This window comes from Dasypus novemcinctus, chromosome 2 (assembly GCF_030445035.2).
Source record: "Dasypus novemcinctus isolate mDasNov1 chromosome 2, mDasNov1.1.hap2, whole genome shotgun sequence".
Taxonomy (NCBI): domain Eukaryota; kingdom Metazoa; phylum Chordata; class Mammalia; order Cingulata; family Dasypodidae; genus Dasypus; species Dasypus novemcinctus.
Window position 1 is genome coordinate 107,776,467 of NC_080674.1, and position 9,506 is coordinate 107,785,972.

The following is a 9,506-nucleotide window of genomic DNA, read 5'->3' on the forward strand; positions in this document are numbered from 1 at the left end:
CTTTTGAATAACACTTTATTATCATTTTAATGGGGTTTCAGCGTGGAGCAATCTCAGATTTTTACCTGGAAGTCCAACAATTGTTCTTATATCATTCCTCTTTGAAATGGTTATTATTCTCTTAATTGGTTCTATTTTTGATATATTATTTTTAGAAAATGAATTCTAACTTTCTATCTCACACTTCATAGTAGGAAAAAAACACCAGCAATTTACAAATGCAGTTGAATCTCTAACTCTGTTTATGTAATATTCACCTAGCCTCAATGTTTTACTCCGGTAAATAAGATTTATATGTTTTAATTCACTGTATTGTTTGGAATAGCATTAAAAGGCAGGACAAGTTGGTCTGAAGACTGCTCTAGCTAAGCTAAGAACAGTAGCCCAGTTTTTCTAGCATACAGAAATAAACAGATTGAAGTGATAATTGCTGAGAATTTAGGGGGAAAAACAAATAGCTTAGATCTTCAACATCCTGGCATTAAATGTGCTCACAGTATACACAAACAGGAAATAACACATTATTTTTGAAATGAGATTTTACTTAATGAATGCCCACGAAAGTTTCATCCCTGTATTTCATTGACAAAAATATTTCATCCATTTAATTATATAGGGTTTATTTTTCTAAATTTGCGGCTTTAAAATTTTTTTTGCAGACATTAGAACTGCTGCTTGTGTTATAAATTGACATGCGCTAAAGAATTTTACTGAATATCTAAATGAAAAAAAGAAATGTTCAAACAGCTTTATAAAGATGCTTAATACTATATATTAAGTTCTTCCAAAAAAGACATTCTCCATTTAACCCTAAATGCATGTAAAACTTCATAAATGCTGTCTACAGGTATTGTCTACTTGATTACTTTGGAAACAAACACATGATTAATTAGAACAAGGCACGGCCTATTTTGTTTGCAAGACAATTCTCTATAAGGGCTGTTCTTACTAAAATAGGAGGTTTTGTTTGTTTGTTTTTTGGTGGGAATTAGTAAAATTTGAGAGATTAGAAATTGTTCAAAGACATAAAAGAACAAACTTTCGAGAACTGATAATAAAACAGCCTGGACACTCCTGAGACTGATACCTCTCAAGAACTATTTTCAACCCTTTTAGAATTCTGAGTCAATATAGCTATACAGAAGAACAATCAGACACTAATTTTGGCTCTCTCTTACCTTATCCTGTGGCTACTACTTTGTTCAGGAGAAAAAAATGGTTCTTTTGATGATACAAATGGATTGACATGGGTGAATCAGAGCTTTTCTACCTGAGGCAATCCTAATCTGAGAAGAGTTTATTTCTTTTAGAACTGTTCTATTTAGCTTTGCCTTTTTAAATATAGGTGGTACTATTTTTTACTGCAATTAGGACTCCGGAAAAGGTTTGATGTGTATTATTTGGAACACAGTGAACACCAAAGCAGAAAAGAAGAAAAGAGACAAGCAATTATCCCCTTAGTTTCCAGGGGTCATTTACCCAGTACCTTCTCTATTTGGACAAAAATTGAGAATCAAAAAGTGAATAAATAAGTTCTGTGGGTTGTCAGCATACACATACATGTACTGAAGCTAATGAACTGTACTCCTAGTAAAGCTTAGATCCAATAAGTGGACTTTTCTCATTTGCCCATCCATAGTATTTCAATGTATTTGAAAAAAAAGGAATCGGGAGGTGTAGATTTGGGTTTAGGCAAGCTGAAGAGTCCCTGGCAGTTTGCAGGTGAGGCATGATACAGGCTAAGACTTTATGGTTTCTGAGGACAGCACAGTACTCCTCAAAATAATGATGGTAACAATAATAATAATAGTATGTAATGGTTCCAATTTCCTGAGTGTTTACTAAGTACCAAGATTTGCTTTGAGTGAAATATAATTTCATACTTATAATAAACTTATGAGATAGGTTTTATATTCTTCCTCATTTTTTATAAAGGATGTTAATAACTGAGGCACAGAGAAGTTATGCATTTTCCCAAGGTCACATAGTCAGAAGAAGCAGAGGGAGCACATGCACTTCCACAATTATTCTATTCTCTACTATGCTTTCATTTGATAGGTCTAAGTCAACAAGAAAATGTTAAATTGGGTTCAGGATTCTTTGGTTAAGAAGATAGAGAATACTACAGTATGCTTAGAGGGATAAATGTCAGTTTTCTAGAAGATTCACTTATTAGGAATTGCTCATTCTCTTTTATCTAAATGTAACTATGCTGTGAGGGACTACTAAACAAGACCCAGTGACATACTTCTCAAAGATAAGGAGGAAATGGTTGGTGCACATTCATTTTGGGGTTTAGTCAAATATGCAGGGCCTGAGGAATGATTTTGGGATGCCTCAGACAAGGGTGAATGCTGATGTAAATCTGTTAGGGGCTGTGATTGAGAATTTATTTGAAGACTAGAAAGCCTTTCAAAACTGTCCAAGAGAATTTTTTTTTTTTGTAAAATAAGGAACAATTTTATAAGCATCATTGAATTAGAATAAAATCCAAAAGAAGAAAAAAATATTGGAATGGTCAATCTCTACCATTGGGTACAGACAGGGTGAATCCATTTTTTTTCTTTCTCTCCTATGAATGAATAATGTTTTGGGTAATGTAGGAAAACTCAGCTGATGTGCTCTATCAGCTGTCAGTCTTTACAGACTGGGTATGCATTTCTTCTTTGACATAAGCTGATTTTTTTATCAAGTTTAAAAAATATCAGTGACCTAATAGGTAGAATTGGGAACAAGTATATCAAAATGCATATGATTGCCAATAACTGGGATGACAGATGTTTGCTAAATTGAACTGAATATGAAAAATTAGAAAAATAACCACAAAAGCTACAACTAAGTCAGCAAGGAGTGAATATTTGCAAATATTTTGTTAAAACTTAGCGATATTTATATCATGGGGAAATCCTGGCTTGAAAGAATTTTGACTGGGAATTACCTGACAGAGGTCTATAAAATTAAAGAAGAATCCCAAACTTAAATCCAAAATGAACATGTGTTCAAGGTTACTAAAAACTTTGTTTCTTTCCAATGTCTGATGGTTTCATTGGTAAAATGACAATAGTTAAAGCAAGTTTGATCAAATGCCCTAGTAAAACACCTGAAAAAATCCCAAATAGTAGCTGAACTAGCACACATAAAAGAACAAAGTTAACAAGTATAGTGCTAAATTTAGATTCAAAAGAAGGGGCAGAAGAACCATGTGTAGGGAAACTATACATGACTCTACCTCTGTTACACTGGGGCCAAAGTAAGGCCCACTGACAGGGTTCCAAATTCCTGAGCTTGTCTGCCCTGCTTATAGTGTCTAGATGTCTCTAGAACCCTCAGAAGCCCCACTGTTTGAAGCATTGTTTACTGTGGCAGTTAATGAGATCCTGCTGAAACATGCATAAGTGTAACCTCTGGAATGACTTCCCAACTCACTTTGAAATCTCTTTGCCATAAAAATTCATTTGTATTTAATATTTCCCTCTTTTGGTCAAGGTCTTTTTCCAGATGCATTACTAATTGGCGCTTTGGCAATAATCCCTTGGTGCCAGGGAGGCTCATCTCCAGGAATCATGGCCCACAACAGGGTTGGAAAGGGGAGGGAAGGTAGTATGTTTATATACCAAGTTTGGCTTAGACAGAGGTCACATTTGAGCAACAAGGAGGGTTTCAGGAGGTACCTGTTGGGCAATATATACTAGGTTAAGTTTCAATTTCATATATGTCCCAAAGACTTAAATCTTTGGTCTTTTCTTATGCTGGCTGTTGTAATGCCTACTCTTCAGTTCTTTGGACTCAGCTAGAACAACTAACATGAAAATGATGATAGATAACGCCCATCCCAAGGAACAGAGAGTATTTGCAACTATAAGCAGTACAGTTGCATCCATCTCCCACATGGGATCTAAGCCCCCTCTCAATTTGAAACAGAGAGAGCATCACCATCCCCAAATGCTCAAGACTGGGGAATGAACAATGGACTTAAGTAGAATTATTATTATTCTATTATAGACATATTATTATTCTAGCAATGGAAGAGCTTTTATCATTGATATAAAGGCAGCGACCATCAGAAGTTCTGAGGGGAGGGAGAGGGAAGAACAGGTATAATATTGGGGCATTTTCAGGACATTGGAATTGTCATGCATGACATTGCAATGATGGATACAGGCCATTATACATTTTGTCATAACTTACAAAATTGTGTGGGACAGGGTATAAACTATAATGTAAACTATAGCCCATGGTTAGTAGCAATGCTTCAATAAGTGTTCATCAATTGTAGCAAATGTACCATTCTAATAAGAAGATGTTATTAATGTGGGAAATTATGGGAGGGGATGAGGGTGGAGCATATGGTAATCCCCTATATTTTTTAGGTAACATTTATATAATCTAAAACGTTAAAAATAAAAAAAAAATAAAAAATGAGTTTCAATAAAGAACTATGTTAAATTTCCTAAATATTCAAACTTCCTAAAATTATTTGGACATTTACTGAGCATCAATTTCGTGAACATATTTAAATGGTAAAATAAAATGATTAGTGTTTCAGAATGGAATATAGAAACCTTGAAATCAGCTCTTAAATGTAATTGCATGTTCTATTTTTTTTTAACTTGTCATAGGATGACATTTATACAACTTTATTTTTCATTATTTCTTATCTTATCTTCCCTGCAGTGTACTTCCACATTTTATGCTGTGTGGTGGTAGAGAAAACTGGTTTTTAATGTTTTCAAGTTGAATTTTGGTGATTTATTCTCAAAAAGTGTCAAAGTCCTAAAAGATGTGATTTATTACATTCCTTAAACAATATACAACATTATTGCAATTATCTTTAATAATTTTTTTAAAGAGGTACCAGGTATTGAACCCAGGACCTCATACAGGAGAAGCAGGCACTCAACCATTGAACTACATTTGCTCCCCAATGAGAGTTGTTTTGGATTGTTTCTTTCTTTCTGTTTTTAGGAAGCACCAGAGATCAAACTCAGGCCCTTGTATTTGTGAAGCAAGTGCTCAACCACATCAGCTATACCTGTCCCTGCATCTTTAGTAATTTTATGCCCAAGCAATGTGAATTTTATTTGCTTCAGGGTCTTGTGTAAAAAAATGGAATACAGGTTTATTAAAATTTCTTGTTAGGTGTAGTTCTAAATATCTTAAGACCAGAGTTCATTTTATGGTAAATAGACTTGATATATTATTTTTTGAGAAAAGCCTAGTCATGTTTGACCATATTTGATGTTCTCCTAAATAGCATCCAAAGTATGAAAGCAGTCACTTGAAATTTGGGAAGATATCTGAAGTAAGTAGTAAAGTATAATGTTTACACCACACTCCTACAAATACCACCATCTCATGATGCTTATTTTATGACAAATGATTTATTTGTACTTGTGAATGTTTATAATGTGCAGCTCTAATAAAAGCTAGACTGACTAGGGAATGAACATTGGGTGTGCTCCTGTTTGTTTTTTGAGGAATTTTTAGGAGTAAGTAGGTTGATAGTAAATAAATAGGTTTCTATTATTTTTGGTAAAGCTGGATCTGAAAACAACATATGTGTGCTGTGAGGGCATTTAGATTTAAAAATAATATAGATTGCATCCTTATCATAGACAATAATATAGTAAGTGGCAATTCTTAGTCTCATTCAATCCATGCTCCCTCTTTTTTCTATATTCCCTATTTATTCATAAAATTCTCCCTCCCTTTCCTCCAGATTCTGATATACTCCTTTTCCCTCCAATTTGGCTTGAGAAACATTAATTGAGATTATAACTCTGATAAGAGAGACTCAGTTTTCCTTCTGGAAACGACCCTCCTCTCTCTTAGTCCATAAAATTGCTTGAGCTGTTCCTAGCTTGTGTGGAGAGAGTGGCTCATATGAATTCTTTATCCCTGGCTGCAGTTCATGAGCCAAAGGGAAAACTGGTTGCTGCTTTCAGAGTCATGCTCTATGTTAGCAATTCTTAAACCAGATTAGAAGGGAAAAGAGTGGATTAGAATCTAGTCAGACACAAGATTCAACTGGATGAAGAACTTTGGCATTACCAAGTAGGAAGAAACTCTTTTTTCTTTTTTTTTTCTCCCTCCCCCCCCCCCCCCTTTTTTTCTGGGATTGTTTTCCGTTAGGATAAAACAATGATGGAAATGTTGGTACCAACAAGGTAAAATGTAGTCATCAGAAAGGACATCTGTGCCAAGAGATGAGAAAATAATGGGATAGTGAATCTCTGGATCCAGGCATGCTAAAATTTTTCCTGAAAGTTTCAGTCATGAAAGCACATAGTGCCCTCTTATATCACTTTTTAAAATTTGCATTAATGAATTGAGTAGGATTTATGCTCATTGCAAAGAAAAACAGCCTAATACAGAAATGACTTATGTGTATATATGTATATACACACACTCCCCAAATTCTTTTCCTGACTTGTTTTCCATATATATATATAATTCAAAATAATTTCCCTATAGCTTGTTATCTCCTCTCTTATCCTCAAGCTCTCTAGAACCTTGACTGTTGACCACATACTTAATGACTATAATATCACTTATTCTTTGAATTATTACTCTTTTCATTGGATATGAACAATCTTGTCTTATTGTTAAAGTTGGTCATAGTTAGCCTATTGTACTGTTCATCTGTGACCTCTTTATCACTGAAGCCAACACTCTTCTGTGCTTTGTCAATGGTTCTCTCCTTGCTTCATGGCTTTTGCAGTGGTTTGGAATTTTTTACCTACTGGGTTTCTGTTTTTGAGGTGTTATTTGAATTACAGCTCCTTTCCTTTATCATACATGTTACTTCCCTCACTACTAGCTCTTAACTTACCCCTTTGTCATAGTGGTTTCATTTGTGGAGCCTCTTCCTCCTTTTTCCTTTCTCCCTTGGAGGATCTTAAAGTATCCTCTGGTAGATATATGCGTCAAAGGAGTTTCATGGATGGGACATGCTTGGATTCCCTAATACAGTGTCTCAGTGCTTAGTAGGTATGCATTAAATGTATATTGAATTGATGTAAACTTAATTAACTAAATAGAATTGTGAATTCTGAGAAAATTGATGCTGTTTTAAACCTACCTGATTTATTCCCAGAGAGCAGCTCAGACAGGAGAGACGTGAGCTTATTAATCTTACTTTCAACATATAGTTAATTTTGACGACGCCTGTTAATCACTCTCTCCTGTTTCGAAGGTAATAGCAAACATGTCTCTCTCTTAGTGAGGTTAGGTCCTCCTACAAATGCTCCCGGAGCAAAACTTGAGACTTCAAATTGTGGCAAACAGTTGTTTATCTTTCTTTCAGTACAAGTTCCTATTTTATTTCATCCATTTTTTAAAGTTTATGAGACTCTAGGGAGATTATTAGGAAGAAAAGGCAGCCGTACCTTTGGCATTGTAATACTGCTGCACTCTGTATTTCAGATCCTCTCTCAAGCTCTTTGACTGCATTTTGCCCTCAAGGTGACCTCTAATGGCCCAGGTTCTCATTTCCCTCAGTGATTCTTCCATGATTGCACTTGAATCCTTGTTCAGTCAGACTTCTAGTAGTCACCTTTACGCAGTTCTAATGCCCTATATTGCCTTTTACCTTTAACCTTATAACCAGATCTGCTGGGCCTGGACTATCCTCCCTGACTAATTTATCCTTTTTCCTGCTTCCAGGCTATAGAATATATAGAGCGAGGCATAGGCACATGTTGATTTGATCTGTTGTAGGTCCTAATTTTGCTTTTTCACTCACTGCGAATAGCAAGGTTTTTTTATCTATCAATTTCCTAATAACAGGTTTTCTAAATTTCTGATTGCCTCAAACCTTTAATCTCATTCCATCAGCCCCAATCTTGTCAGATAATCTCCTTTCCTGTTTTTCAAAGAAGGCAGAGGACATCTCTTTAGTCAGAACTTTGCCCATTTTCTCTCTTCACTATGCACAAGTACTTTGTTTATATCCATCTTCTTCTTTGCTTCTTTACTATTCTGAGGAAGATGTGCCCTTCCTTTTTCAAGGCTGGCTGCAATTCAGTTCCTCCTCAAAGGCCCTGCTCACTCATTATATTCTTGATATACTGTGTCTTCACTCTTTCCATCTCCAAACTTTTCTTTCCTGAAACCTGTAAATATACAAAGGTCTCTCACCTCTGTTTCTCCATTGCCAATATTTTGGATTCAGGGTTAACAACCATTGTCTGTTTCTTCATTTTTATGCATTAAAACTTTAAACCATTGTTTATTTAGCTTTGCCATCTTGATTCTACTGAAATTCTCCTTTTTAAGTTCAATGACAGGATCCTAATTACCAAATTCAACAGTCTTTTCTCAGTTTTTACTCTCTGAACATTTGGCTTTGTCTGCTGTCTTGTCATTGAAATTCTTTCTTCCTTTGCTACAACATCTTGAGAATCGAGTTTTTCTTAGCAGTAGGCTTTTCCTGAAACTCCCCACTTCCATTTCTGCCTTATTTTCACCTCACCTCTGCTTGGAGACCTTCTATCCCACTGCGACAGTCACACTCCAAGGTTTAAACATCACAGACTGACTCACAGGCAGCCATCTTGGCCTCATCTCCCTTCCTGCCTTAGCCGCTATCACATCCCAACAGTGATCCTATGCTCCCAACGGACTGATTTTCTCGTTTTGCTAAAATGGTTGCTGTCCTTAGAATACTTTCATTCTTTTTTGCCACTAAATTTTTGATTGATAAAAGAGACTTTTAGGAGCTAGCATAAAACTTTTGCTAAAATTCCCAAGCATCTGTGACGAACAGAAATATTAGTTCACTCTTCCTTATTTTGAAAGATCCTTTGCCTTTGATAGGAAAAGCTAATATACACTAACTTTTAGATGAGACATTCACAGCATATTGGTCTATGTTAATGTACATCTAAAGTGTGCCAGGACTGAGCTAGGCATATGGATTGCCTGAATGAAACAACACAGTCTCTGCTCAATAGGATCTCAGAGCTACCTGCACATTAGAATGCTAAGCTACGCTATGCTAAGGTTGGCTTTAGCACAGATCTGAAAGTGTTAACTAGTTTGAATATGGTAACCGTTTTTCATTTTCTTAAATAAATACTACTTATTGGAACTAAGTAGATGTTTTATTAGTATTCTTAAAATCATGGCGAGTTCACTTTTTTAAACAAAATCTTTGATACTTTTGGCTGAGAATGTGAAATTTATTTCCCGTAAAGTATTTTCCTTTATCCAATTCTAGAATGTGGAAAACCCCTTATGAGATGAGGTTATAATTACTTTATGACTTACTAAATCAAAATCATGTCCATTTATATTTAAAGGTTGTCAAAAGAGAGCCATGTATACTGAAAAGAAAATAGGTTGGATACATATTTATTCTTTTGCCTGATGAAAACACAGAAAACAAACAGAATCCCTCAAATGAAGGATATTTACCTAGATACAGAGTTACTATGTTTCCCTATCTTTCACAGATTGTGACTGGTTTCAAGTGCTATGCTGAGTTTATGTAATATTTATGGCAT

At 35.2% G+C, this 9,506-nt stretch overlaps 1 pseudogene; it reads right to left on the reverse strand.

The window, feature by feature from the left end:
* The window catches only part of LOC101424110 (bcl-2-like protein 13 pseudogene), an 81,611-nt pseudogene extending 74,099 nt beyond the window's left edge, over positions 1-7,512 (reverse strand).
* Positions 7,513-9,506: the final 1,994 nt, after the last annotated feature.